General features: G+C 41.4%; 30 non-coding genes across 30 annotated transcripts; all 30 read left to right on the top strand.

Moving 5' to 3' along the window:
* The first annotated feature begins 7 nt into the window (after positions 1-7).
* Positions 8-80, top strand: trnar-ccg (transfer RNA arginine (anticodon CCG)). The gene has a single exon. It is a non-coding gene; the product is annotated as a tRNA-Arg (tRNA).
* A 1,304-nt stretch (positions 81-1,384) lies between these two features.
* Positions 1,385-1,457, top strand: trnar-ucg (transfer RNA arginine (anticodon UCG)). The gene has a single exon. It is a non-coding gene; the product is annotated as a tRNA-Arg (tRNA).
* A 161-nt stretch (positions 1,458-1,618) lies between these two features.
* trnar-ccg (transfer RNA arginine (anticodon CCG)) lies at positions 1,619-1,691 on the top strand. The gene has a single exon. It is a non-coding gene; the product is annotated as a tRNA-Arg (tRNA).
* A 1,642-nt stretch (positions 1,692-3,333) lies between these two features.
* trnar-ucg (transfer RNA arginine (anticodon UCG)) lies at positions 3,334-3,406 on the top strand. Its single transcript has one exon. It is a non-coding gene; the product is annotated as a tRNA-Arg (tRNA).
* A 155-nt stretch (positions 3,407-3,561) lies between these two features.
* trnar-ccg (transfer RNA arginine (anticodon CCG)) lies at positions 3,562-3,634 on the top strand. The gene has a single exon. It is a non-coding gene; the product is annotated as a tRNA-Arg (tRNA).
* A 595-nt stretch (positions 3,635-4,229) lies between these two features.
* On the top strand, positions 4,230-4,302 carry trnar-ccg (transfer RNA arginine (anticodon CCG)). Its single transcript has one exon. It is a non-coding gene; the product is annotated as a tRNA-Arg (tRNA).
* Positions 4,303-4,638: 336 nt separating this feature from the next.
* trnar-ucg (transfer RNA arginine (anticodon UCG)) lies at positions 4,639-4,711 on the top strand. Its single transcript has one exon. It is a non-coding gene; the product is annotated as a tRNA-Arg (tRNA).
* Positions 4,712-6,073: 1,362 nt separating this feature from the next.
* Positions 6,074-6,146, top strand: trnar-ucg (transfer RNA arginine (anticodon UCG)). Its single transcript has one exon. It is a non-coding gene; the product is annotated as a tRNA-Arg (tRNA).
* A 1,062-nt stretch (positions 6,147-7,208) lies between these two features.
* trnar-ucg (transfer RNA arginine (anticodon UCG)) lies at positions 7,209-7,281 on the top strand. Its single transcript has one exon. It is a non-coding gene; the product is annotated as a tRNA-Arg (tRNA).
* Positions 7,282-7,436: 155 nt separating this feature from the next.
* On the top strand, positions 7,437-7,509 carry trnar-ccg (transfer RNA arginine (anticodon CCG)). The gene has a single exon. It is a non-coding gene; the product is annotated as a tRNA-Arg (tRNA).
* A 367-nt stretch (positions 7,510-7,876) lies between these two features.
* Positions 7,877-7,949, top strand: trnar-ccg (transfer RNA arginine (anticodon CCG)). The gene has a single exon. It is a non-coding gene; the product is annotated as a tRNA-Arg (tRNA).
* A 538-nt stretch (positions 7,950-8,487) lies between these two features.
* trnar-ucg (transfer RNA arginine (anticodon UCG)) lies at positions 8,488-8,560 on the top strand. The gene has a single exon. It is a non-coding gene; the product is annotated as a tRNA-Arg (tRNA).
* Positions 8,561-9,824: 1,264 nt separating this feature from the next.
* trnar-ucg (transfer RNA arginine (anticodon UCG)) lies at positions 9,825-9,897 on the top strand. The gene has a single exon. It is a non-coding gene; the product is annotated as a tRNA-Arg (tRNA).
* Positions 9,898-10,058: 161 nt separating this feature from the next.
* Positions 10,059-10,131, top strand: trnar-ccg (transfer RNA arginine (anticodon CCG)). Its single transcript has one exon. It is a non-coding gene; the product is annotated as a tRNA-Arg (tRNA).
* A 336-nt stretch (positions 10,132-10,467) lies between these two features.
* On the top strand, positions 10,468-10,540 carry trnar-ucg (transfer RNA arginine (anticodon UCG)). The gene has a single exon. It is a non-coding gene; the product is annotated as a tRNA-Arg (tRNA).
* A 155-nt stretch (positions 10,541-10,695) lies between these two features.
* Positions 10,696-10,768, top strand: trnar-ucg (transfer RNA arginine (anticodon UCG)). The gene has a single exon. It is a non-coding gene; the product is annotated as a tRNA-Arg (tRNA).
* A 1,795-nt stretch (positions 10,769-12,563) lies between these two features.
* On the top strand, positions 12,564-12,636 carry trnar-ucg (transfer RNA arginine (anticodon UCG)). Its single transcript has one exon. It is a non-coding gene; the product is annotated as a tRNA-Arg (tRNA).
* A 161-nt stretch (positions 12,637-12,797) lies between these two features.
* On the top strand, positions 12,798-12,870 carry trnar-ccg (transfer RNA arginine (anticodon CCG)). The gene has a single exon. It is a non-coding gene; the product is annotated as a tRNA-Arg (tRNA).
* Positions 12,871-13,440: 570 nt separating this feature from the next.
* On the top strand, positions 13,441-13,513 carry trnar-ucg (transfer RNA arginine (anticodon UCG)). Its single transcript has one exon. It is a non-coding gene; the product is annotated as a tRNA-Arg (tRNA).
* Positions 13,514-14,948: 1,435 nt separating this feature from the next.
* On the top strand, positions 14,949-15,021 carry trnar-ucg (transfer RNA arginine (anticodon UCG)). Its single transcript has one exon. It is a non-coding gene; the product is annotated as a tRNA-Arg (tRNA).
* Positions 15,022-15,182: 161 nt separating this feature from the next.
* On the top strand, positions 15,183-15,255 carry trnar-ccg (transfer RNA arginine (anticodon CCG)). The gene has a single exon. It is a non-coding gene; the product is annotated as a tRNA-Arg (tRNA).
* A 336-nt stretch (positions 15,256-15,591) lies between these two features.
* On the top strand, positions 15,592-15,664 carry trnar-ucg (transfer RNA arginine (anticodon UCG)). Its single transcript has one exon. It is a non-coding gene; the product is annotated as a tRNA-Arg (tRNA).
* Positions 15,665-15,825: 161 nt separating this feature from the next.
* Positions 15,826-15,898, top strand: trnar-ccg (transfer RNA arginine (anticodon CCG)). The gene has a single exon. It is a non-coding gene; the product is annotated as a tRNA-Arg (tRNA).
* Positions 15,899-16,234: 336 nt separating this feature from the next.
* On the top strand, positions 16,235-16,307 carry trnar-ucg (transfer RNA arginine (anticodon UCG)). The gene has a single exon. It is a non-coding gene; the product is annotated as a tRNA-Arg (tRNA).
* A 161-nt stretch (positions 16,308-16,468) lies between these two features.
* On the top strand, positions 16,469-16,541 carry trnar-ucg (transfer RNA arginine (anticodon UCG)). Its single transcript has one exon. It is a non-coding gene; the product is annotated as a tRNA-Arg (tRNA).
* A 595-nt stretch (positions 16,542-17,136) lies between these two features.
* On the top strand, positions 17,137-17,209 carry trnar-ucg (transfer RNA arginine (anticodon UCG)). Its single transcript has one exon. It is a non-coding gene; the product is annotated as a tRNA-Arg (tRNA).
* Positions 17,210-17,779: 570 nt separating this feature from the next.
* On the top strand, positions 17,780-17,852 carry trnar-ucg (transfer RNA arginine (anticodon UCG)). The gene has a single exon. It is a non-coding gene; the product is annotated as a tRNA-Arg (tRNA).
* Positions 17,853-25,265: 7,413 nt separating this feature from the next.
* trnar-ucg (transfer RNA arginine (anticodon UCG)) lies at positions 25,266-25,338 on the top strand. The gene has a single exon. It is a non-coding gene; the product is annotated as a tRNA-Arg (tRNA).
* A 155-nt stretch (positions 25,339-25,493) lies between these two features.
* On the top strand, positions 25,494-25,566 carry trnar-ccg (transfer RNA arginine (anticodon CCG)). The gene has a single exon. It is a non-coding gene; the product is annotated as a tRNA-Arg (tRNA).
* Positions 25,567-26,147: 581 nt separating this feature from the next.
* Positions 26,148-26,220, top strand: trnar-ccg (transfer RNA arginine (anticodon CCG)). Its single transcript has one exon. It is a non-coding gene; the product is annotated as a tRNA-Arg (tRNA).
* Positions 26,221-27,952: the final 1,732 nt, after the last annotated feature.

Raw genomic sequence — 27,952 nt, 5'->3', positions numbered from 1 at the left:
TGAATGAGGCCCAGTGGCCTAATGGATAAGGCATCAGCCTCCGGAGCTGGGAATTGTGGGTTCAAGTCCCACCTGGGTCATCTTTGAGGGCTTTCATTTAAGTGGGCTATGCAAGAAATTTCAGGATGATAACTTCAATATGACACTATAGCCCCAAGAATTAGCATAGAACGGGAAATTTTATGATATTGCTTTCAGTTTAGTTTGTTTCTGACAGTCTGTCAATGACTCTGGGTTCGAGTCCCACTTGGGTCATCATTCAAGAGTTGCATTTCAGCTGGCATTGCAAGAAAGAAATTCAATGGTGAACTTTTACTATAGACACAAGAATTAGCACAGAACTGGCATTTTTTGAAATAACTTTCAATTTAGCTTGCATCAGAATGTTAATGAATACCTCAGGCTTAATCAGAGAAAAGGTCCAGTTGTCTAATAAATAAGGCATCAACCTTCGGAGCTGGGGGTTGTGAATTAAATTACCACCTGAGTCGTCAATGAGAGGTTAGATTTAAGTTGGCTGCGCAACAGGTACCAGGATGATAAGTGCAAGGAGACACAATAGCTGTTACAAAGGAACATGAGAGTTAGCATAGAACTGCCAACGGAACATGAGAACTAGCAATTTCATGAAAACTCTTTCAGTTTAGTTTGTTTCTGACTGTCTGTCAATGCCTCAGGGTTCACCAGTGAACAAGGCCCAGTGGCCTAATGCATCGGTCTTCAGAGCTGAGGATTGTGGGTTCATCTTTCAAGGTTGGTGTTTATGTTGGCAGTGCAAGGAAGAAATTCTAGGAGGATAACGTCAATATGACACTATAGCCACAAGATTAATCATAAAATTGGCAAATTTCTGAAAACTCACTCAGTTCAGCTTGGATAAGACGGTCTGTAAATGCCTCTGTGTGGGCTTGTTGGAAAATACCCAGTGACCAAACGGATAAAGCATCAACCTTCAGAGCTGAAGATTGTGGGTTCAAGTCATGAGAATTATCATAGAACAGGCAATTTTCTGAAATCTCACTCAGATCAGCTTCGGATAAGACTTTCTGTAATGCCTCTGGGTTCACTAACAGATGTGGCCTGTTGGCCTAATGGATAAGGCATCAGCCTCAGGAGCTGGGAATTGTGGGTTCAAGTCCCACCTGGGTTGTCTTTCAGGACTTTCATTTCAGTGGGCTATGCAAGAAATTTCAGGATGATAACTTCAATATGACACTATAGCCCCAAGAATTAGCATAGAACTGGCAATTTCATTATATTGCTTTCAGTTTAGTTTGTTTCTGACTGTCTGTCAATGACTCTGGGTTCGAATCCCAATGTCATGATATCGCTTTTAGTTTGTTTATGACTGTGTGTCAATGCCTCTGGGTTCACCAGTGAACAGGGCCCAGTGGCCTAATGGATAAGGCATCAGCCTTCGGAGCTGAGGTTTGTGGGTTCGAGTCCCACCTGGGTCATCTTTCAAGCGTTCCATTTAAGCTGGCAGTGCAAGAAAGAAATTCAAAGACGATAACTTCACTGTAGACACAAGAATTAGAATAGAACTGGCAATTTCATGATATTGCTTTTAGTTTGTTTATGACTGTGTGTCAATGCCTCTTGATTCATCAGTGAATGAGGCCCAGTGGCCTAATGGATAAGGCATCAGCCTCCGGAGCTGGGAATTGTGGGTTCAAGTCCCACCTGGGTCATCTTTGAGGGCTTTCATTTAAGTGGGCTATGCAAGAAATTTCAGGATGATAACTTCAATGTGACACTATAGCCCCAAGAATTAGCATAGAACTGGCAATTTCATGATATTGCTTTCAGTTTAGTTTGTTTCTGACAGTCTGTCAATGACTCTGGGTTCGAATCCCACCTGGGTCAACTTTCAAGAGTTGCATTTAAGCTGGCAGTGCAAGACAGAAATTCAAGGACGATATCTTCATTGTAGACATAAGAATTAGCATAGAACTGGCAATGTCATGATATCGCTTTTAGTTTGTTTATGACTGTGTGTCAATGCATCTGGGTTCACCAGTGAAGGAGGCCCAGTGGCCTAATGGATAAGGCATCAGCCTTCGGAGCTGCGGATTGTGGGTTCGAGTCCCACCTGGGTCATCTTTCAAGCATTGCATTTAAGCTGGCAGTGCAAGAAAGAAATTCAAGGACGATAACTTCACTGTAGACACAAGAATTAGAATAGAACTGGCAATTTCATGATATTGCTTTTAGTTTGTTTATGACTGTCTGTCAATGCCTCTTGATTTACCAGTGAACCAGGCCCAGTGGACTAATGGAGAAGGCATCAGCCTTCGGAGCTGAGGATTGTGGGTTCGAGTCCCACTTGGGTCATCATTCAAGAGTTGCATTTCAGCTGGCATTGCAAGAAAGTAATACAATGGTGAACTTTTACTATAGACACAAGAATTAGCACAGAACTGGCATTTTTTGAAATAACTTTCAATTTAGCTTGCATCAGAATGTTAATGAATACCTCAGGCTTAATCAGAGAAAAGGTCCAGTTGTCTAATAAATAAGGCATCAACCTTCGGAGCTGGGGGTTGTGAATTAAATTACCACCTGAGTCGTCAATGAGAGGTTAGATTTAAGTTGGCTGCGCAACAGGTACCAGGATGATAAGTGCAAGGAGACACAATAGCTGTGACAAAGGAACATGAGAGTTAGCATAGAACTGCCAACGGAACATGAGAACTAGCAATTTCATGAAAACTCTTTCAGTTTAGTTTGTTTCTGACTGCCTGTCAATGCCTCTGGGTTCACCAGTGAACAAGGCCCAGTGGCCTAATGCATCGGCCTTCAGAGCTGAGGAATGTGGGTTCATCTTTCAAGGTTGGTGTTTATGTTGGCAGTGCAAGGAAGAAATTCTAGGACGATAACCAGCTTGGATAAGACGGTCTGTAAATGCCTCTGTGTGGGCTTGTTGGAAAATACCCAGTGACCAAACGGATAAAGCATCAACCTTCAGAGCTGAAGATTGTGGGTTCAAGTCATGAGAATTATCATAGAACAGGCAATTTTCTGAAATCTCACTCAGATCAGCTTCGGATAAGACTTTCTGTAATGCCTCTGGGTTCACTAACAGATGTGGCCCATTGGCCTAATGGATAAGGCATCAGCCTCAGGAATTGTGGGTTCAAGTCCCACCTGGGTCGTCTTTCAGGGCTTTCATTTAAGTGGGCTATGCAAGAAATTTCAGGATGATAACTTCAATATGACACTATAGCCCCAAGAATTAGCATAGAACTGGCAATTTCATGATAAAATGTCATGATATCGCTTTTAGTTTGTTTATGACTGTGTGTCAATGCCTCTGGGTTCACCAGTGAACAGGGCCCAGTGGCCTAATGGATAAGGCATCAGCCTTCGGAGCTGAGGATTGTGGGTTCGAGTCCCACCTGGGTCATCTTTCAAGCGTTGCATTTAAGCTGGCAGTGCAAGAAAGAAATTCAAGGACGATAGCTACACTGTAGACATTAGAATAGAACTGGCAATTTCATGAAATTGCTTTTAGTTTGTTTATGACTGTGTGTCAATGCCTCTTGATTCATCAGTGAACGAGGCCCAGTGGCCTAATGGATAAGGCATCAGCCTCCGGAGCTGGGAATTGTGGGTTCAAGTCCCACCTGGGTCATCACTTAGATCAGCTTCGGATAAGACTTTCTGTAATGCCTCTGGGTTCACTAACAGATGTGGCCCATTGGCCTAATGGATAAGGCATCAGCCTCAGGAGCTGGGAATTGTGGGTTCAAGTCACACCTGGGTCGTCTTTCAGGGCTTTCATTTAAGTGGGCTATGCAAGAAATTTCAGGATGATAACTTCAATATGACACTATAGCCCCAAGAATTAGCATAGAACTGGCAATTTCATGATATTGCTTTCAGTTTAGTTTGTTTCTGACTGTCTGTCAATGACTCTGGGTTCGAATCCCAATGCCATGATATCGCTTTTAGTTTGTTTATGACTGTGTGTCAATGCCTCTGGGTTCACCAGTGAACAGGTCCCAGTGGCCTAATGGATAAGGCATCAGCCTTCGGAGTTGAGGATTGGGGGTTCGAGTCCCACCTGGGTCATCTTTCAAGCATTGCATTTAAGCTGGCAGTGCAAGAAAGAAATTCAAAGACGATAACTTCACTGTAGACATTAGAATAGAACTGGCAATTTCATGATCTTGCTTTTAGTTTGTTTATGACTGTGTGTCAATGCCTCTTGATTCATCAGTGAATGAGGCCCAGTGGCCTAATGGATAAGGCATCAGCCTCCGGAGCTGGGAATTGTGGGTTCAAGTCCCACCTGGGTCATCTTTGAGGGCTTTCGTTTAAGTGGGCTATGCAAGAAATTTCAGGATGATAACTTCAATATGACACTATAGCCCCAAGAATTAGCATAGAACGGGAAATTTTATGATATTGCTTTCAGTTTAGTTTGTTTCTGACAGTCTGTCAATGACTCTGGGTTCGAATCCCACCTGGGTCATCTTTCAAGAGTTGCATTTAAGCTGGCAGTGCAAGACAGAAATTCAAGGACGATATCTTCATTGTAGACATAAGAATTAGCATAGAACTGGCAATGTCATGATATCGCTTTTAGTTTGTTTGTGACTGTGTGTCAATGCATCTGGGTTCACCAGTGAACAGGGCCCAGTGGCCTAATGGATAAGGCATCAGCCTTCGGAGCTGAGGATTGTGGGTTCGAGTCCCACCTGGGTCATCTTTCAAGCTTTGTATGTAAGCTGGCAGTGCAAAAAAGAAATTCAAAGACGATAACTTCACTGTAGACACAAGAATTAGAATAGAACTCGCAATTTCATGATATTGCTTTTAGTTTGTTTATGACTGTCTGTCAATGCCTCTTGATTTACCAGTGAACCAGGCCCAGTGACCTAATGGAGAAGGCAACAGCCTTCGGAGTTGAGGATTGTGGGTTCGAGTCCCACTTGGGTCATCATTCAAGAGTTTCATTTCAGCTGGCATTGCAAGAAAGAAATTCAATGGTGAACTTTTACTATAGACACAAGAATTAGCACAGAACTGGCATTTTTGAAATAACTTTCAATTTAGCTTGCATCAGAATGTTAATGAATACCTCAGGCTTAATCAGAGAAAAGGTCCAGTTGTCTAATAAATAAGGCATCAACCTTCGGAGCTGGGGGTTGTGAATTAAATTACCACCTGAGTCGTCAATGAGAGGTTAGATTTAAGTTGGCTGCGCAACAGGTACCAGGATGATAAGTGCAAGGAGACACAATAGCTGTGACAAAGGAACATGAGAGTTAGCATAGAACTGCCAACGGAACATGAGAACTAGCAATTTCATGAAAACTCTTTCAGTTTAGTTTGTTTCTGACTGTCTGTCAATGCCTCTGGGTTCACCAGTGAACAAGGCCCAGTGGCCTAATGCATCGGCCTTCAGAGCTGAGGATTGTGGGTTCATCTTTCAAGGTTGGTGTTTATGTTGGCAGTGCAAGGAAGAAATTCTAGGACGATAACGTCAATATGACACTATAGCCACAAGATTAATCATAAAATTAGCAAATTTCTGAAAACTCACTCAGTTCAGCTTGGATAAGACGGTCTGTAAATGCCTCTGTGTGGGCTTGTTGGAAAATACCCAGTGACCAAACGGATAAAGCATCAACCTTCAGAGCTGAAGATTGTGGGTTCAAGTCATGAGAATTATCATAGAACAGGCAATTTTCTGAAATCTCACTCAGATCAGCTTCGGATAAGACTTTCTGTAATGCCTCTGGGTTCACTAACAGATGTGGCCCATTGGCCTAATGGATAAGGCATCAGCCTCAGGAGCTGGGAATTGTGGGTTCAAGTCCCACCTGGGTCGTCTTTCAGGGCTTTCATTTAAGTGGGCTATGCAAGAAATTTCAGGATGATAACTTCAATATGACACTATAGCCCCAAGAATTAGCATAGAACTGGCAATTTCATGATATTGCTTTCAGTTTAGTTTGTTTCTGACTGTCTGTCAGTGACTCTGGGTTCGAATCCCAATGTCATGATATCGCTTTTAGTTTGTTTATGACTGTGTGTCAATGCCTCTGGGATCACCAGTGAACAGGGCCCAGTGGCCTAATGGATAAGGCATCAGCCTTCGGAGCTGAGGATTGTGGGTTCGAGTCCCACCTGGGTCATCTTTCAAGAGTTGCATTTCAGCTGGCATTGCAAGAAAGTAATTCAATGGTGAACTTTTACAATAGACACAAGAATTAGCACAGAACTGGCATTTTTTGAAATAACTTTCAATTTAGCTTGCATCAGAATGTTAATGAATACATCAGGCTTAATCAGAGAAAAGGTCCAGTTGTCTAATAAATAAGGCATCAACCTTCGGAGCTGGGGGTTGTGAATTAAATTACCACCTGAGTCGTCAATGAGAGGTTAGATTTAAGTTGGCTGCGCAACAGGTACCAGGATGATAAGTGCAAGGAGACACAATAGCTGTGACAAAGGAACATGAGAGTTAGCATAGAACTGCCAACGGAACATGAGAACTAGCAATTTCATGAAAACTCTTTCAGTTTAGTTTGTTTCTGACTGTCTGTCAATGCCTCTGGGTTCACCAGTGAACAAGGCCCAGTGGCCTAATGCATCGGCCTTCAGAGCTGAGGAATGTGGGTTCATCTTTCAAGGTTGGTGTTTATGTTGGCAGTGCAAGGAAGAAATTCTAGGACGATAACCAGCTTGGATAAGACGGTCTGTAAATGCCTCTGTGTGGGCTTGTTGGAAAATACCCAGTGACCAAACGGATAAAGCATCAACCTTCAGAGCTGAAGATTGTGGGTTCAAGTCATGAGAATTATCATAGAACAGGCAATTTTCTGAAATCTCACTCAGATCTGCTTCGGATAAGACTTTCTGTAATGCCTCTGGGTTCACTAACAGATGTGGCCCATTGGCCTAATGGATAAGGCATCAGCCTCAGGAGCTGGGAATTGTGGGTTCAAGTCCCACCTGGGTCGTCTTTCAGGGCTTTCATTTAAGTGGGCTATGCAAGAAATTTCAGGAGGATAACTTCAATATGACACTATAGCGCCAAGAATTAGCATAGAACTGGCAATTTCATGATATTGCTTTCAGTTTAGTTTGTTTCTGACTGTCTGTCAGTGACTCTGGGTTCGAATGCCAATGTCATGATATCGCTTTTAGTTTGTTTATGACTGTGTGTCAATGCCTCTGGGTTCACCAGTGAACAGGGCCCAGTGGCCTAATGGATAAGGCATCAGCCTTCGGAGCTGAGGATTGTGGGTTCGAGTCCCACCTGGGTCATCTTTCAAGCGTTGCATTTAAGCTGGCAGTGCAAGAAAGAAATTCAAGGACGATAGCTACACTGTAGACATTAGAATAGAACTGGCAATTTCATGATATTGCTTTTAGTTTGTTTATGACTGTGTGTCAATGCCTCTTGATTCATCAGTGAACGAGGCCCAGTGGCCTAATGGATAAGGCATCAGCCTCCGGAGCTGGGAATTGTGGGTTCAAGTCCCACCTGGGTCATCACTCAGATCAGCTTCGGATAAGACTTTCTGTAATGCCTCTGGGTTCACTAACAGATGTGGCCCATTGGCCTAATGGATAAGGCATCAGCCTCAGGAGCTGGGAATTGTGGGTTCAAGTCCCACCTGGGTCGTCTTTCAGGGCTTTCATTTAAGTGGGCTATGCAAGAAATTTCAGGATGATAACTTCAATATGACACTATAGCCCCAAGAATTAGCATAGAACTGGCAATTTCATGATATTGCTTTCAGTTTAGTTTGTTTCTGACTGTCTGTCAATGACTCTGGGTTTGAATTCCAATGTCATGATATTGCTTTTAGTTTGTTTATGACTGTGTGTCAATGCCTCTTGATTCATCAGTGAATGAGGCCCAGTGGCCTAATGGATAAGGCATCAGCCTCCGGAGCTGGGAATTGTGGGTTCAAGTCCCACCTGGGTCATCTTTGAGGGCTTTCATTTAAGTGGGCTATGCAAGAAATTTCAGGATGATAACTTCAATATGACACTATAGCCCCAAGAATTAGCATAGAACGGGAAATTTTATGATATTGTTTTAAGTTTAGTTTGTTTCTGACAGTCTGTCAATGACTCTGGGTTCGAATCCGACCTGGGTCATCTTTCAAGAGTTGCATTTAAGCTGGCAGTGCAAGACAGAAATTCAAGGAAGATATCTTCATTGTAGACATAAGAATTAGCATAGAACTGGCAATGTCATGATATCGCTTTTAGTTTGTTTATGACTGTGTGTCAATGGCCTAATGGATAAGGCATCAGCCTTCGGAGCTGAGGATTGTGGGTTTGAGTCCCACCTGGGTCATCTTTCAAGCATTTCATTTAAGCTGGCAGTGCAAGAAAGAAATTCAAGGACGATAACTTCACTGTAGACACAAGAATTAGAATAGAACTCCCAATTTCATGATATTGCCTTTAGTTTGTTTATGACTGTCTGTCAATGCCTCTTGATTTACCAGTGAACCAGGCCCAGTGGCCTAATGGAGAAGGCATCAGCCTTCGGAGCTGGGGATTGTGGGTTCGAGTCCCACTTGGGTCATCATTCAAGAGTTGCATTTCAGCTAGCATTGCAAGAAAGAAATTCATTGGTGAACTTTTACTATAGACAAAAGAATTAGCACAGAACTGGCATTTTTTGAAATAACTTTCAATTTAGCTTGCATCAGAATGTTAATGAATACCTCAGGCTTAATCAGAGAAAAGGTCCAGTTGTCTAATAAATAAGGCATCAACCTTCGGAGCTGGGGGTTGTGAATTAAATTACCACCTGAGTCGTCAATGAGAGGTTAGATTTAAGTTGGCTGCGCAACAGGTACCAGGATGATAAGTGCAAGGAGACACAATAGCTGTGACAAAGGAAAATGAGAGTTAGCATAGAACTGCCAACGGAACATGAGAACTAGCAATTTCATGAAAACTCTTTCAGTTTAGTTTGTTTCTGACTGTCTGTCAATGCCTCTGGGTTCACCAGTGAACAAGGCCCAGTGGCCTAATGCATCGGTCTTCAGAGCTGAGGATTGTGGGTTCATCTTTCAAGGTTGGTGTTTATGTTGGCAGTGCAAGGAAGAAATTCTAGGACGATAACGTCAATATGACACTATAGCCACAAGATTAATCATAAAATTGGCAAATTTCTGAAAACTCACTCAGTTCAGCTTGGATAAGACGGTCTGTAAATGCCTCTGTGTGGGCTTGTTGGAAAATACCCAGTGACCAAACGGATAAAGCATCAACCTTCAGAGCTGAAGATTGTGGGTTCAAGTCATGAGAATTATCATAGAACAGGCAATTTTCTGAAATCTCACTCAGATCAGCTTCGGATAAGACTTTCTGTAATGCCTCTGGGTTCACTAACAGATGTGGCCCATTGGTCAGAGCTGAAAATTGTGGGTTCAAGTCATGAGAATTATCATAGAACAGGCAATTTTCTGAAATCTCACTTAGATCAGCTTCGGATAAGACTTTCTGTAATGCCTCTGGGTTCGCTAACAGATGTGGCCCATTGGCCTAATGGATAAGGCATCAGCCTCAGGAGCTGGGAATTGTGGGTTCAAGTCCGACCTGGGTAGTCTTTCAGGGCTTTCATTTAAGTGGGCTATGCAAGAAATTTCAGGATGATAACTTCAATATGACACTATAGCCCCAAGAATTAGCATAGAACTGGCAATTTCATGATATTGCTTTCAGTTTAGTTTGTTTCTGACTGTCTGTCAGTGACTCTGGGTTCGAATCCCAATGTCATGATATCGCTTTTAGTTTTTTTATGACTGTGTGTCAATGCCTCTGGGTTCACCAGTGAAGAGGGCCCAGTGGCCTAATGGATAAGGCATCAGCCTTCGGAGCTGAGGATTGTGGGTTCGAGTCCCACCTGGGTCATCTTTCAAGCGTTGCATTTAAGCTGGCAGTGCAAGAAAGAAATTAAAAGACGGTAACTTCACTGTAGACACAAGAATTAGAATAGAACTGGCAATTTCATGATATTGCTTTTAGTTTGTTTATGACTGTGTGTCAATGCCTCTTGATTCATCAGTGAATGAGGCCCAGTGGCCTAATGGATAAGGCATCAGCCTCCGGAGCTGGGAATTGTGGGTTCAAGTCCCACCTGGGTCATCTTTGAGGGCTTTCATTTAAGTGGGCTATGCAAGAAATTTCAGGATGATAACTTCAATATGACACTATAGCCCCAAGAATTAGCATAGAACGGGAAATTTTATGATATTGCTTTCAGTTTAGTTTGTTTCTGACAGTCTGTCAATGACTCTGGGTTCGAATCCCACCTGGGTCATCTTTCAAGAGTTGCATTTAAGCTGGCAGTGCAAGACAGAAATTCAAGGACGTTATCTTCATTGTAGACATGAGAATTAGCATAGAACTGGCAATGTCATGATATCGCTTTTAGTTTGTTTATGACTGTGTGTCAATGCATCTGGGTTCACTAGTGAACAGGGCCCAGTGGCCTAATGGATAAGGCATCAGCCTTCGGAGCTGAGGATTGTGGGTTCGAGTCCCACCTGGGTCATCTTTCAAGCATTGCATTTAAGCTGGCAGTGCAAGAAAGAAATTCAAGGACGATAACTTCACTGTAGACATTAGAATAGAACTGGCAATTTCATGATTTTGCTTTCAGTTTGTTTATGACTGTCTGTCAATGCCTCTTGATTTACCAGTGAACCAGGCCCAGTGGCCTAATGGAGAAGGCATCAGCCTTCGGAGCTGAGGATTGTGGGTTCGAGTCCCACTTGGGTCATCATTCAAGAGTTGCATTTCAGCTGGCATTGCAAGAAAGAAATTCAATGGTGAACTTTTACTATAGACACAAGAATTAGCACAGAACTGGCATTTTTTGAAATAACTTTCAATTTAGCTTGCATCAGAATGTTAATGAATACCTCAGGCTTAATCAGAGAAAAGGTCCAGTTGTCTAATAAATAAGGCATCAACCTTCGGAGCTGGGGGTTGTGAATTAAATTACCACCTGAGTCGTCAATGAGAGGTTAGATTTAAGTTGGCTGCGCAACAGGTACCAGGATGATAAGTGCAAGGAGACACAATAGCTGTGACAAAGGAACATGAGAGTTAGCATAGAACTGCCAACGGAACATGAGAACTAGCAATTTCATGAAAACTTTCAGTTTAGATTGTTTCTGACTGTCTGTCAATGCCTCAGGGTTCACCAGTGAACAAGGCCCAGTGGCCTAATGCATCGGTCTTCAGAGCTGAGGATTGTGGGTTCATCTTTCAAGGTTGGTGTTTATGTTGGCAGTGCAAGGAAGAAATTCTAGGAGGATAACGTCAATATGACACTATAGCCACAAGATTAATCATAAAATTGGCAAATTTCTGAAAACTCACTCAGTTCAGCTTGGATAAGACGGTCTGTAAATGCCTCTGTGTGGGCTTGTTGGAAAATACCCAGTGACCAAACGGATAAAGCATCAACCTTCAGAGCTGAAGATTGTGGGTTCAAGTCATGAGAATTATCATAGAACAGGCAATTTTCTGAAATCTCACTCAGATCAGCTTCGGATAAGACTTTCTGTAATGCCTCTGGGTTCACTAACAGATGTGGCCCATTGGCCTAATGGATAAGGCATCAGCCTCAGGAGCTGGGAATTGTGGGTTCAAGTCCCACCTGGGTCATCTTTCAGGGCTTTCATTTAAGTGGGCTATGCAAGAAATTTCAGGATGATAACTTCAATATGACACTATAGCGCCAAGAATTAGAATAGAACTGGCAATTTCATGATATTGCTTTCAGTTTAGTTTGTTTCTGACTGTCTGTCAGTGACTCTGGGTTCGAATCCCAATGTCATGATATCGCTTTTAGTTTGTTTATGACTGTGTGTCAATGCCTCTGGGTTCACCAGTGAACAGGGCCCAGTGGCCTAATGGATAAGGCATCAGCCTTCGGAGCTGAGTATTGTGTGTTCGAGTCCCACCTGGGTCATCTTTCAAGCGTTGCATTTAAGCTGGCAGTGCAAGAAAGAAATTCAAGGACGATAGCTACACTGTAGACATTAGAATAGAACTGGCAATTTCATGATATTGCTTTTAGTTTGTTTATGACTGTGTGTCAATGCTTCTTGATTCATCAGTGAACGAGGCCCAGTGGCCTAATGGATAAGGCATCAGCCTCCGGAGCTGGGAATTGTGGGTTCAAGTCCCAACTGGGTCATCACTCAGATCAGCTTCGGATAAGACTTTCTGTAATGCCTCTGGGTTCACTAACAGATGTGGCCCATTGGCCTAATGGATAAGGCATCAGCCTCAGGAGCTGGGAATTGTGGGTTCAAGTCCCACCTGGGTCGTCTTTCAGGGCTTTCATTTAAGTGGGCTATGCAAGAAATTTCAGGATGATAACTTCAATATGACACTATAGCCCCAAGAATTAGCATAGAACTGGCAATTTCATGATATTGCTTTCAGTTTAGTTTGTTTCTGACTGTCTGTCAATGACTATGGGTTTGAATCCCAATGTCTTGATATCGCTTTTAGTTTGTTTATGACTGTGTGTCAATGCCTCTGGGTTCACCAGTGAACAGGGCCCAGTGGCCTAATGGATAAGGCATCAGCCTTCGGAGCTGAGGATTGTGGGTTCGAGTCCCACCTGGGTCATCTTTCTAGCATTGCATTTAAGCTGGCAGTGCAAGAAAGAAATTCAAAGACGATAACTTCACTGTAGACACAAGAATTAGAATAGAACTGGCAATTTCATGATATTGCTTTTAGTTTGTTTATGACTGTGTGTCAATGCCTCTTGATTCATCAGTGAATGAGGCCCAGTGGCCTAATGGATAAGGCATCAGCCTCCGGAGCTGGGAATTGTGGGTTCAAGTCCCACCTGGGTCATCTTTGAGGGCTTTCATTTAAGTGGGCTATGCAAGAAATTTCAGGATGATATCTTCAATATGACACTATAGCCCCAAGAATTAGCATAGAACGGGAAATTTTATGATATTGCTTTCAGTTTAGTTTGTTTCTGACAGTCTGTCAATGACTCTGGGTTCGAATCCCACCTGGGTCATCTTTCAAGAGTTGCATTTAAGCTGGCAGTGCAAGACAGAAATTCAAGGACGATATCTTCATTGTAGACATAGGAATTAGCATAGAACTGGCAATGTCATGATATCGCTTTTAGTTTGTTTATGACTGTGTGTCAATGCATCTGGGTTCACCAGCGAACAGGGCCCAGTGGCCTAATGGATAAGGCATCAGCCTTCGGAGCTGAGGATTGTGGGTTCGGGTCCCACCTGGGTCATCTTTCAAGCATTTCATTTAAGCTGGCAGTGCAAGAAAGAAATTCAAGGACGATAACTTCACTGTAGACACAAGAATTAGAATAGAACTCCCAATTTCATGATATTGCCTTTAGTTTGTTTATGACTGTCTGTCAATGCCTCTTGATTTACCAGTGAACCAGGCCCAGTGGCCTAATGGAGAAGGCATCAGCCTTCGGAGCTGGGGATTGTGGGTTCGAGTCCCACTTGGGTCATCATTCAAGAGTTGCATTTCAGCTGGCATTGCAAGAAAGAAATTCATTGGTGAACTTTTACTATAGACACAAGAATTAGCACAGAACTGGCATTTTTTGAAATAACTTTCAATTTAGCTTGCATCAGAATGTTAATGAATACCTCAGGCTTAATCAGAGAAAAGGTCCAGTTGTCTAATAAATAAGGCATCAACCTTCGGAGCTGGGGGTTGTGAATTAAATTACCACCTGAGTCGTCAATGAGAGGTTAGATTTAAGTTGGCTGTGCAACAGGTACCAGGATGATAAGTGCAAGGAGACACAATAGCTGTGACAAAGGAACATGAGAGTTAGCATAGAACTGCCAACGGAACATGAGAACTAGCAATTTCATGAAAACTCTTTCAGTTTAGTTTGTTTCTGACTGTCTGTCAATGCCTCTGGGTTCACCAGTGAACAAGGCCCAGTGGCCTAATGCATCGGTCTTCAGAGCTGAGGATTGTGGGTTCATCTTTCAAGGTTGGTCTTTATGTTGGCAGTGCAAGGAAGAAATTCTAGGACGATAACGTCAATATGACACTATAGCCACAAGATTAATCATAAAATTGGCAAATTTCTGAAAACTCACTCAGTTCAGCTTGGATAAGACGGTCTGTAAATGCCTCTGTGTGGGCTTGTTGGAAAATACCCAGTGACCAAACGGATAAAGCATCAACCTTCAGAGCTGAAGATTGTGGGTTCAAGTCATGAGAATTATCATAGAACAGGCAATTTTCTGAAATCTCACTCAGATCAGCTTCGGATAAGACTTTCTGTAATGCCTCTGGGTTCACTAACAGATGTGGCCCATTGGCCAGGGCTGAAAATTGTGGGTTCAAGTCATGAGAATTATCATAGAACAGGCAATTTTCTGTAATCTCACTTAGATCAGCTTCGGATAAGACTTTCTGTAATGCCTCTGGGTTCGCTAACAGATGTGGCCCATTGGCCTAATGGATAAGGCATCAGCCTCAGGAGCTGGGAATTGTGGGTTCAAGTCCCACCTGGGTAGTCTTTCAGGGCTTTCATTTAAGTGGGCTATGCAAGAAATTTCAGGATGATAACTTCAATATGACACTATAGCCCCAAGAATTAGCATAGAACTGGCAATTTCATGATATTGCTTTCAGTTTAGTTTGTTTCTGACTGTCTGTCAGTGACTCTGGGTTCGAATCCCAATGTCATGATATCGCTTTTAGTTTAGTTTGTTTCTGACTGTCTGTCAATGACTCTGGGTTCGAATCCCACCTGGGTCATCTTTCAAGAGTTGCATTTAAGCTGGCAGTGCAAGACAGAAATTCAAGGACGATATCTTCATTGTAGACATAAGAATTAGCATAGAACTGGCAATGTCATGATATCGCTTTTAGTTTGTTTATGACTGTGTGTCAATGCCTCTGGGTTCACCAGTGAACAGGGCCCAGTGGCCTAATGGATAAGGCATCAGCCTTCGGCGCTGAGGATTGTGGGTTCGAGTCCCACCTGGGTCATATTTCAAGCGTTGCATTTAAGCTGGCAGTGCAAGAAACAAATTCAAAGACGATAACTTCACTGTAGACACAAGAATTAGACCATAACTGGCAATTTCATGATATTGCTTTTAGTTTGTTTATGACTGTGTGTCAATGCCTCTTGATTCATCAGTGAATGAGGCCCAGTGGCCTAATGGATAAGGCATCAGCCTCCGTAGCTGGGAATTGTGGGTTCAAGTCCCACCTGGGTCATCTTTGAGGGCTTTCATTTAAGTGGGCTATGCAAGAAATTTCAGGATGATAACTTCAATATGACACTATAGCCCCAAGAATTAGCATAGAACGGGAAATTTTATGATATTGCTTTCAGTTTAGTTTGTTTCTGACTGTCTGTCAATGACTCTGGGTTCGAATCCCACCTGGGTCATCTTTCAAGAGTTGCATTTAAGCTGGCAGTGCAAGACAGAAATTCAAGGACGATATCTTCATTGTAGACATAAGAATTAGCATAGAACTGGCAATGTCATGATATCGCTTTTAGTTTGTTTATGACTGTGTGTCAATGCCTCTGGGTTCACCAGTGAACGAGGCCCAGTGGCCTAATGGATAAGGCATCAGCCTTCGGCGCTGAGGATTGTGGGTTCGAGTCCCACCTGGGTCATATTTCAAGCGTTGCATTTAAGCTGGCAGTGCAAGAAACAAATTCAAAGACGATAACTTCACTGTAGACACAAGAATTAGACCATAACTGGCAATTTCATGATATTGCTTTTAGTTTGTTTATGACTGTGTGTCAATGCCTCTTGATTCATCAGTGAATGAGGCCCAGTGGCCTAATGGATAAGGCATCAGCCTCCGTAGCTGGGAATTGTGGGTTCAAGTCCCACCTGGGTCATCTTTGAGGGCTTTCATTTAAGTGGGCTATGCAAGAAATTTCAGGATGATAACTTCAATATGACACTATAGCCCCAAGAATTAGCATAGAACGGGAAATTTTATGATATTGCTTTCAGTTTAGTTTGTTTCTGACTGTCTGTCAATGACTCTGGGTTCGAATCCCACCTGGGTCATCTTTCAAGAGTTGCATTTAAGCTGGCAGTGCAAGACAGAAATTCAAGGACGATATCTTCATTGTAGACATAAGAATTAGCATAGAACTGGCAATGTCATGATATCGCTTTTAGTTTGTTTATGACTGTGTGTCAATGCCTCTGGGTTCACCAGTGAACGAGGCCCAGTGGCCTAATGGATAAGGCATCAGCCTTCGGAGCTGAGGATTGTGGGTTTGAGTCCCACCTGGGTCATCTTTCAAGCATTTCATTTAAGCTGGCAGTGCAAGAAAGAATTTCAAGGACGATAACTTCACTGTAGACACAAGAATTAGAATAGAACTCCCAATTTCATGATATTGCCTTTAGTTTGTTTATGACTGTCTGTCAATGCCTCTTGATTTACCAGTGAACCAGGCCCAGTGGCCTAATGGAGAAGGCATCAGCCTTCGGAGCTGGGGATTGTGGGTTCGAGTCCCACTTGGGTCATCATTCAAGAGTTGCATGTCAGCTGGCAGTGCAAGAAAGAAATTCAAGGACGATAGCTACACTGTAGACATTAGAATAGAACTGGCAATTTTATGATATTGCTTTTAGTTTGTTTATGACTGTGTGTCAATGCCTCTTGATTCATCAGTGAACGAGGCCCAGTGGCCTAATGGATAAGGCATCAGCCTCCGGAGCTGGGAATTGTGGGTTCAAGTCCCAACTGGGTCATCACTCAGATCAGCTTCGGATAAGACTTTCTGTAATGCCTCTGGGTTCACTAACAGATGTGGCCCATTGGCCTAATGGATAAGGCATCAGCCTCAGGAGCTGGGAATTGTGGGTTCAAGTCCCAACTGGGTAGTCTTTCAGGGCTTTCATTTAAGTGGGCTATGCAAGAAATTTCAGGATGATAACTTCAATATGACACTATAGCCCCAAGAATTAGCATAGAACTGGCAATTTCATGATATTGCTTTCAGTTTAGTTTGTTTCTGACTGTCTGTCAATGACTCTGGGTTCGAATCCCAATGTCATGATATCGCTTTTAGTTTGTTTATGACTGTGTGTCAATGCCTCTGGGTTCACCAGTGAAGAGGGCCCAGTGGCCTAATGGATAAGGCATCAGCCTTCGGAGCTGAGGATTGTGGGTTCGAGTCCCACCTGGGTCATATTTCAAGCGTTGCATTTAAGCTGGCAGTGCAAGAAAGAAATTCAAAGACGATAACTTCACTGTAGACACAAGAATTAGAATAGAACTGGCAATTTCATGATATTGCTTTTAGTTTGTTTATGACTGTGTGTCAATGCCTCTTGATTCATCAGTGAATGAGGCCCATTGGCCTAATGGATAAGGCATCAGCCTCCATAGCTGGGAATTGTGGGTTCAAGTCCCACCTGGGTCATCTTTGAGGGCTTTCATTTAAGTGGGCTATGCAAGAAATTTCAGGATGATAACTTCAATATGACACTATAGCCCCAAGAATTAGCATAGAACGGGAAATTTTATGATATTGCTTTCAGTTTAGTTTGTTTCTGACAGTCTGTCAATGACTCTGGGTTCGAATCCCACCTGGGTCATCTTTCAAGAGTTGCATTTAAGCTGGCAGTGCAAGACAGAAATTCAAGGACGATATCTTCATTGTAGACATAAGAATTAGCATAGAACTGGCAATGTCATGATATCGCTTTTAGTTTGTTTATGACTGTGTGTCAATGCATCTGGGTTCACCAGCGAACAGGGCCCAGTGGCCTAATGGATAAGGCATCAGCCTTCGGAGCTGAGGATTGTGGGTTCGAGTCCCACCTGGGTCATCTTTCAAGCATTTCATTTAAGCTGGCAGTGCAAGAAAGAAATTCAAGGACGATAACTTCACTGTAGACACAAGAATTAGAATAGAACTCCCAATTTCATGATATTGCCTTTAGTTTGTTTATGACTGTCTGTCAATGCCTCTTGATTTACCAGTGAACCAGGCCCAGTGGCCTAATGGAGAAGGCATCAGCCTTCGGAGCAGGGGATTGTGGGTTCGAGTCCCACTTGGGTCATCATTCAAGAGTTGCATTTCAGCTGGCATTGCAAGAAAGAAATTCATTGGTGAACTTTTACTATAGACACAAGAATTAGCACAGAACTGGCATTTTTTGAAATAACTTTCAATTTAGCTTGCATCAGAATGTTAATGAATACCTCAGGCTTAATCAGAGAAAAGGTCCAGTTGTCTAATAAATAAGGCATCAACCTTCGGAGCTGGGGGTTGTGAATTAAATTACCACCTGAGTCGTCAATGAGAGGTTAGATTTAAGTTGGCTGCGCAACAGGTACCAGGATGATAAGTGCAAGGAGACCAGTGGCGTAGCCAGGGGAGGGGCCATGGGGGCACTGGCCCCTCCTGAAAAATGATTGGCCCCCCAGTGTGCCCCCACCCTTCTACTTGTCTGTCACTCACAAATTCAAATCATAATCTTTCAGTTTAGTAAATAACTCATGATTGCGTCGCAATGCTTCTCGGCAAGGACCAAGAATAGCGAGCTGCTGTTTTCCAACAAAAAAAAAGCACACGGTAAGTTGATCTATTTTATATAGCTTATGTTTTTCAATTAGCGAGTTGTTGCAGTGCAAGAAGTGTTTGGTATTAACGTTAACGTCTTTCGGTTATAGACAGACCAGGTTCGATGACGATGTTATCTCCTAGAGCAGACCAAGATGCTAACGTTAATCATTATATTTACTATGCTCCTCTGATGCTGAATGTAAAAGGGGTTTACTGCGTTATGATTTACTTATTTTTCGGCCGAACGCGCCGATATAGGCAACAACGCAATTTAAAGCAATGGGTTAAAAAAAGTATAATTGCAATTCTAATAAAGTCATTATTGAATCATGCAGTCGATTAGCGACTTTTTCACTTAAGTGAGGTGACGAAACAAATCGTATAATGTTTATCTAACGCTCCACACTTGAGACTTTTTTTTACAGTCTATGTGTCTATGACACATGCAAAAACATGTTTTTTTTTACTAGTCAATTTTGAGATTTGGGGCTGTTTGTCTTCAATAACATGTCTTCTTTCAGACTTGTGGTGAAAAAAAGTCCAAAATACACATATAGGTCTTTATTTTACTACACCTTTAGTCTATTTGCGTCTGTAGATTTCTCATAAATTCAGTTGGCGTTCTAAATCACCATGGTGCTCCGCGATTGCTGTCTGCACCCTGGAAAGCTCTCTCTCCCGTACAATGTTCTCGGATAGAAATATGGTCATTTCCTTTTCATCAGCAACCAATTGTGAAAGTACAATGGGGCATTTAACACTAAAAGTGAATCTCATTGGCTGATGCCAATTTCCGACAACGTGATTCGTTCAGACGCATCACGTGACGTGCTCTGACATTTCCACAGTGTTTTTGACTGTTTTTCTGTTTAGTTGAAGGCCATAAATGCTGAGTTATAGGTTTTGATGTGTTTTAGTTGGTTTGTATTGTTGATTGCTAAGGATTTGACAAGATATTGTGTCTGTAAATAGTTGTTTCCACTAAAAAAAATAATTAGCTTTTACCTTACAAATCTTTAAATGCCGTTTTCTCAAAATGATTTTTTTGTCATTCTTCAGTACAAACATCTTAGCTTATGTAGCAGCTATGTGCACCAAACTCTCCAGTTATACACTTATATTCTGTATTCTGAAGGGGGGATTCAGAGGGATTTGTTAATAAATCATTACCGGCCTGATTAATGAGATATTTTAATAAAAATAAAAAAAATATGCCGAAAATATATAAATATATAAATATGCTGAAATCCCACTGAACATCTTTTTTCATCTTTTGTTTAATCAAAATGAAAAAAATTATTTAGCACCTGGCTTTATCATATGTACATCATATGTCCGCAAATATATGCAAAATTGTGCATATTTAATGACATAATGCCTAATTTGCATAATTAGACATACAAAAAAAAAAACTTGTAAATCATTTTTTATGTACTTGTGTAAGTAATCAACTGAGGAAGTTTCATGGTGATATCTATTATTTTTACATTTTACCCTATTCACCTATAGTATCTCGCCTTAAAAGCTAACGATACGTTAACTATCAGAGGTGGAGGTCTTGAGTTACGTGACTGCACTCTAATAAATGAAGAAAATTACTTGACTCTGACTTGAGAACAAATACTCTAAAGTCTTTAACTGCATGATTCGATAATGACTTTATTAGAATTGCAATTATACTTTTTTTAAATCATTGCTTCTGTCATTAACTAATATACAAACTGTAAGCCAAGAAACCAGCGGTGCTGGTGCCTCTCTGAGTCTGATCAGAGTCTACGTGTACGCGGCTGCATGAGTCATGATGACGCGGAACAACGTTAGAGTAGAATCTACGAATATTGTTTGTTTGGATAAACACTTCGAAACGGACCATATTCATAAAAAGAAAATTAGTAACCATGCACAATTTGCATTGACATTTTTTCATTCATCCGCCAATAAAACAATAGCATTTAAACAAATAGTAATTTTCCTCCTTTTTTACCTCTGTTATCTCAGGCAGTGTAACAGGATGAAAAGGCAGGGAGATATTCAGTATTTTTTTGCAAAGAAAAAGCCATGCCAGCCAGTGAGGGAGAGTCAGTCTGATGGTTTACACACAGTGAGTTCAGAGCCTGGCTGCTCAACAGGAGACCTCTTGGTTCAGACAGATGCAAGCATAGGTCAGAACAGCCCTGCACACCCTCGACCAGGTTAGTAGACAAACTAGAAAGTGGACAGTGATATGACTTTGGTATGGTATAATCAGGGCTGCACATTTGCTTAAATCACATAAGTCCCTATATTTATATATTGGTACTTTAGTATATTGGTAATTTCAGTATCATACAGAAAAAGTGCACTCCTGAGAGTTATTCTATGAATGCATAAAGTTATGTGGTTAAAATCCTTGTATTTTACTAATATGCCTTTGTGTTATAGCTGTCTATAGGGATGAAACAGATGAGAGTGAAAGTGATGTGGAAGAGCTGGATACTTCCCCACCTTCAGAAACGGAATCTGAGCTTCCACTCACTTCTGATACTGCTCCTACTGGACCTGCTGGTATGTCTTTTTTATTTTACATGTGAAATAGCCAATACTTAATTGCATTAAGGAACTTTTGCTAATTGTGTGTCTCATTATGACGTGGGGCCTTTGAAACAGGAAATGCCTCTGAGAACTGATTTCCATTTTCATATGCTTCTTCCCAGACATTTCTCAATCCAGATCTGAGGGACCTATGCAGCCTCATATCAGGTATTTCCCCAAAACACAAATGGGCAACCGGAAGAGAGCTTTTAAAGATTCCTGGTACAAGGACAATATATGGCTTGAGTACTCATTAAGCAAAGACTCTGCTTTTTGTTATGCTTGCAGACATTTCTCCCTTCCAAATGCACCATCATCTGTTTTCACATCCACAACTGGGTTTTCCAACTGGAAAAAAGCCTTGTGTAAGGAGAGGGGCTTTAAAGCTCACTCTAAATCAGACCACCATCAAAATGCAATGTATGCATGGAAGCAACACCAGCATGTTGTTAAAACTAAATCCTGCCTATTAGATTCCATCAACAAGGAGAGAGAAAAGAAAATCAAAGAAAATCAGTTGTATATCAAAACAATTGCTGATGTTCTTCTACTGACAGCCACACAGAATATTTCTCAGAGAGGCCATAGAGAGTCTGAGAATTCAAACAACAAAGGGAACTTCATTGCCATTTTGGAAGAGGTAGCCAAACATGATCCTCTTATAAAGAAGCAAATGAGTGCTTATGGGAACTCTAAATACACTAGCAGTGGAATTCAAAATGAAATATTGGAATGCTTGGCAGAGATGGTACAGACTGAAATCATCAAAGAAGTTAAAGACAGTGAAGTGTTCAGCATCATCGCTGATGAAACAAAAGATCTAGGGAAAAAGGAGCAGGTGTCTCTGGTTTTAAGGTATTACTACAATGGCACTGTACATGAAAGTTTTTTAAAATTTCAGCAGGCTGAGAGCCTGGATGCAGCAGGGTTAAGCAGCATGATAATCAAGTGCCTTGAAAAGTATGGCCTTGAATATCGGACCAACCTAGTGGGGCAGGGTTATGATGGTGCTGCCGTTATGAGTGGGAGACACTCAGGTGTTTCCAAAAGGATCCAAGATGTGGCAAAATATGCCTTTTACATACACTGCACTGCCCACTGTTTAAATCTAGTACTTGTAGACAGTGTAAAGTCTGTACCTGAAGCAGATACATTCTTTGCAGTTCTTCAGAGGCTTTACACTTTCATATCTGGCTCATATGTACATAAAAGGTGGCTTGAAATTCAGCAGGACATGTACAGTGGCCAACCTCGCGAACTTCAAAAACTGAGCGACACAAGGTGGGCGTGTAGGTATTCAGCCTGTCGCAATTTGAAAGATCGGCTCCCTGCAGTATTTTGTCTTCTTCAGGAGATTGTTTGTGACAATAGTGGGGATCGCTCAGTGGAAGCACGAGGCTTACTAGCACAACTTGATCTAACATTTATTGGGCTTTTGGCAACCTTCAACACAATTCTTGGTCAGTCAAAATTTTTGTCCGATATGCTCCAGTCACCTTCAGTAGACCTGGCAACAGCTGTTAATCTTGTTGAGGCATTGCTTGACACACTGCAGCGGTACAGGGATGAGAACTTTTTTGAGGACATGTGGAAAGAGGTGGAGGAAATGGCTGTAAAGTGCCAAGTCAGTTTAGAAAAACAAGAAAAGAGACCGCAGATCCTGAGCAGCAGGTTGTGTGGATCTGTAGTCACTTCCTCAACTGGTGCGCGTAGAGAGAACTTGGGTAACAAAGAAACCTTTAAAAGCCATATACTCTATCCAGTAATTGATTCATTCATGAGTGAGCTGCAGAGAAGATTCTCTAAGACAAATTGTGAAATTATGCACGGAATCCAAGCACTCCACCCTAAAAGCAGCACTTTCTTGCATGAAGAACCACTTTTTTCATTTGCTGAAATTTTTGAGTCAAATATTGAAGATTTGAAACATGAGCTCTATCAGACCAAAAGGGTTTTGGAAAGGAAAGACAAAAAACAAATGACTTCTCTCATTGAATTTGTGATATTTCTGGAACCCTTTAAGGATGTGTTTCATGAACTTTTCAGGCTGTGTAAGATAGCCATTGTAACACCTGTAAGTAGTGCTGCATGTGAACGTAGCTTTTCGGCACTTAAGTTGATCAAAAACCATCTCAGAACAACAATGGGGGATGAGAGACTGAGCCATCTAGGGGGTTTGAGCATTGAATCAAGACGAGCTAAATCGATAAATATGGATGAATTTTTCAAACGTTTTAGCAGCAACCATAAAAATCGCAGAATTGTACTTTTTTGAAATGAACCAGATACATAAACCCATTATAAGCCACATTTTACATAGAAAACGAACTACTACATCCACTGTATTTAGTCTGCAGGACAGTGGTTTTGTTGTTGTTGTTTATTTGTTTGGTCAGTATTAACAGTTGTTTGGCTAAAATGAATTGTATATAATTTCTATAACTTGATGTTTATTTGCTATACAATATATTGTAGTTTTCTTGAATTTTGTGTCAATCAAAGTAAATAAAATGAGTCTCAAATTCGGCGTGTACTGTGTTTTCACAGAAGTTATTTACAAAACATCATTTGATGACACCCAGAATCATTCTCAAATAAAAAAAATCATACATAGATATTTAATGCATGATTAAATATCAAAATAAATTACAATTAAGCTATTCTAAACTGTTCCTATAGGATCCACATATTTTACATGTTAAACTAAAGCTACCTTTTTGAACAAGTAGCTATCTAACAAAGTATGGATATATGATATTTTTAAATCAATATGCTCAAGATTAATTAGCCTTGACATAAGTAGATTTTGTTTATTCATCCATGCAAATTTACTGCAACTGCTGCTGTGCAAATTGAATGGGATGTGGATAATAAACAAAAACAATTTATTATATTAAATTTATATTAGTTATATTAATTCATTAATTGTGTATTTATTTCTATGAATTATTAATGTTGTTCTGCATTTATATATATAAGGCTATTATAAATAAATTCTATTATTATTATTTTTGAGTTGTACACTATTCATACATTGGATTATTTTATTTATTACAGTTTTTCTTTCACTTTTGTAAAGTGAAAAGTTAATACAAATTGTATTTGATTGTTTTGATTTAGAGCAGTGAATAACTGCTATTAAAATATAATAGGGTATCACTGTTTATTACTGATTTTAAAGGTTACTGAACTCTTGAAATGATTTGGATATACAGTTCAAACAAGACAAGATTGGCCCCTCTGTATAAATCGTGGCCCCTCTTGTGCCCCCCAGTTGAAAAAATCCTAGAATCGCCCCTGAAGGAGACACAATAGCTGTGACAAAGGAACATGAGAGTTAGCATAGAACTGCCAACGGAACATGAGAACTAGCAATTTCATGAAAACTCTTTCAGTTTAGTTTGTTTCTGACTGTCTGTCAATGCCTCTGGGTTCACCAGTGAACAAGGCCCAGTGGCCTAATGCATCGGTCTTCAGAGCTGAGGATTGTGGGTTCATCTTTCAAGGTTGGTGTTTATGTTGGCAGTGCAAGGAAGAAATTCTAGGACGATAACGTCAATATGACACTATAGCCACAAGATTAATCATAAAATTGGCAAATTTCTGAAAACTCACTCAGTTCAGCTTGGATAAGACGGTCTGTAAATGCCTCTGTGTGGGCTTGTTGGAAAATACCCAGTGACCAAACGGATAAAGCATCAACCTTCAGAGCTGAAGATTGTGGGTTCAAGTCATGAGAATTATCATAGAACAGGCAATTTTCTGAAATCTCACTCAGATCAGCTTCGGATAAGACTTTCTGTAATGCCTCTGGGTTCACTAACAGATGTGGCCCATTGGCCAGAGCTGAAAATTGTGGGTTCAAGTCATGAGAATTATCATAGAACAGGCAATTTTCTGAAATCTCACTTAGATCAGCTTCGGATAAGACTTTCTGTAATGCCTCTGGGTTCACTAACAGATGTGGCCCATTGGCCTAATGGATAAGGCATCAGCCTCAGGAGCTGGGAATTGTGGGTTCAAGTCCCACCTGGGTAGGCTTTCAGGGCTTTTAGTTTGTTTATGACTGTCTGTCAATGCCTCTGGGTTCACCAGTGAAGAGGGCCCAGTGGCCTAATGGATAAGGCATCAGCCTTCGGAGCTGAGGATTGTGGGTTCGAGTCCCACCTGGGTCATCTTTCAAGCGTTACATTTAAGCTGGTAGTGCAAGAAAGAAATTCAAGGATGATAGCTACACTGTAGACATTAGAATAGAACTGGCAATTTCATGATATTGCTTTTAGTTTGTTTATGACTGTGTGTCAATGCCTCTTGATTCATCAGTGAACGAGGCCCAGTGGCCTAATGGATAAGGCATCAGCCTCCGGAGCTGGGAATTGTGGGTTCAAGTCCCACCTGGGTCATCACCCAGATCAGCTTCGGATAAGACTTTCTGTAATGCCTCTGGGTTCACTAACAGATGTAGCCCATTGGCCTAATGGATAAGGCATCAGCCTCAGGAGCTGGGAATTGTGGGTTCAAGTCCCACCTGGGTCGTCTTTCAGGGCTTTCATTTAAGTGGGCTATGCAAGAAATTTCAAGATGATAACTTCAATATGACACTATAGCCCCAAGAATTAGCATAGAACTGGCAATTTCATGATATTGCTTTCAGTTTAGATTGTTTCTGACTGTCTGTCAATGACTCTGGGTTCGAATCCCAATGTCATGATATCCGAATTGGTTTGTTTATGACTGTGTGTCAATGCCTCTGGGTTTAACAGTGAACAGGGCCCAGTGGGTTTGTGGGTTGTGGATTGTGGGTTCGAGTCCCACCTGGGTCATCTTTCAAGCGTTGCATTTAAGCTGGCAGTGCAAGAAAGAAATTCAAAGACGATAACTTCACTGTAGACACAAGAATTAGAAAAGAACTGGCAATTTCATGATATTGCTTTTAGTTTGTTTTTGAATGTGTGTCAATGCCTCTTGATTCATCATTGAATGAGGCCCAGTGGCCTAATGGATAAGGCATCAGCCTCCGGAGCTGGGAATTGTGGGTTCAAGTCCCACCTGGGTCATCTTTGACTGTGATGATAACTTCAATATGACGCTATAGCCCCAAGAATTAGCATAGAACGGGAAATTTTATGATATTGCTTTCAGTTTAGTTTGTTTCTGACTGTCTGTCAATGACTCTGGGTTCGAATCCCACCTGGGTCATCTTTCAAGAGTTGCATTTAAGCTGGCAGTGCAAGACAGAAATTCAAGGACGATATCTTCATTGTAGACATAAGAATTAGCATAGAACTGGCAATGTCATGATATCGCTTTTAGTTTGTTTATGACTGTGTGTCAATGCCTCTGGGTTCACCAGTGAACAAGGCCCCTGTGGCCTAATGGATAAGTCATCAGCCTTCGGAGCTGAGGATTGTGGGTTCGAATCCCACCTGGGTCATCTTTCAAGCATTGCATTTAAGCTGGCAGTGCAAGAAAGAAATTCAAGGACGATAACTTCACTGTAGACATTAGAATAGAACTCCCAATTTCATGATATTGCCTTTAGTTTGTTTATGACTGTCTGTCAATGCCTCTTGATTTACCAGTGAACCGGGCCCAGTGGCCTAATGGAGAAGGCATCAGCCTTCAGAGCTGAGGATTGTGGGTTCGAGTCCCACTTGGGTCATCATTCAAGAGTTGCATTTCAGCTGGCTTTGCAAGAAAGAAATTCAATGGTGAACTTTTACTATAGACACAAGAATTAGCATAGAACTGGCATTTTTTGAAATAACTTTCAATTTAGCTTGCATCAGAATGTTAATGAATACCTCAGGCTTAATCAGAGAAAAGGTCCAGTTGTCTAATAAAGAAGGCATCAACCTTTGGAGTTTAGTTTGTTTCTGACTGTCTGTCAATGCCTCTGGGTTCACCAATGAACAAGGCCCAGTGGCCTAATGCATCGGTCTTCAGAGCTGAGGATTGTGGGTTCATCTTTCAAGGTTGGTGTTTATGTTGGCAGTGCAAGGAAGAAATTCTAGGACGATAACGTCAATATGACACTATAGCCACAAGATTAATCATAAAATTGGCAAATTTCTGAAAACTCACTCAGTTCAGCTTGGATAAGATGGTCTGTAAATGCCTCTGTGTGGGCTTGTTGGAAAATACCCAGTGACCAAACGGATAAAGCATCAACCTTCAGAGCTGAAGATTGTGGGTTCAAGTCATGAGAATTATCATAGAACAGGCAATTTTCTGAAATCTCACTCAGATCAGCTTTGGATAAGACTTTCTGTAATGCCTCTGGGTTCACTAACAGATGTGGCCCATTTGTCCTAATGGATAAGGCATCAGCCTCAGGAGCTGGGAATTGTGGGTTCAAGTCCTACCTGGGTCGTCTTTCAGGGCTTTCATTTAAGTGGGCTATGCAAGAAATTTCAGGATGATAACTTCAATATGACACTATAGCCCCAAGAATTAGCATAGAACTGGCAATTTCATGATATTGCTTTCAGTTTAGTTTGTTTCTGACTGTCTGTCAATGACTCTGGGTTCGAATCCCAATGTCATGATATCGCTTTTAGTTTGTTTATGACTGTGTGTCAATGACTCTGGGTTCGAATCCCACCTGGGTCATCTTTCAAGAGTTGCATTTAAGCTGGCAGTGCAAGACAGAAATTCAAGGACAATATCTTCATTGTAGACATAAGAATTAGCATAGAACTGGCAATGTCATGATATCCCTTTTAGTTTGTTTATGACTGTGTGTCAATGCCTCTGGGTTCACCAGTGAACAAGGCCCAGTGGCCTAAT

This window comes from Carassius gibelio, chromosome B1 (assembly GCF_023724105.1).
Source record: "Carassius gibelio isolate Cgi1373 ecotype wild population from Czech Republic chromosome B1, carGib1.2-hapl.c, whole genome shotgun sequence".
Taxonomy (NCBI): Eukaryota; Metazoa; Chordata; class Actinopteri; order Cypriniformes; family Cyprinidae; genus Carassius; species Carassius gibelio.
The sequence above is the reverse complement of the archived record's forward strand: the minus strand, read 5'-3'. Positions and strand labels throughout refer to the sequence as shown.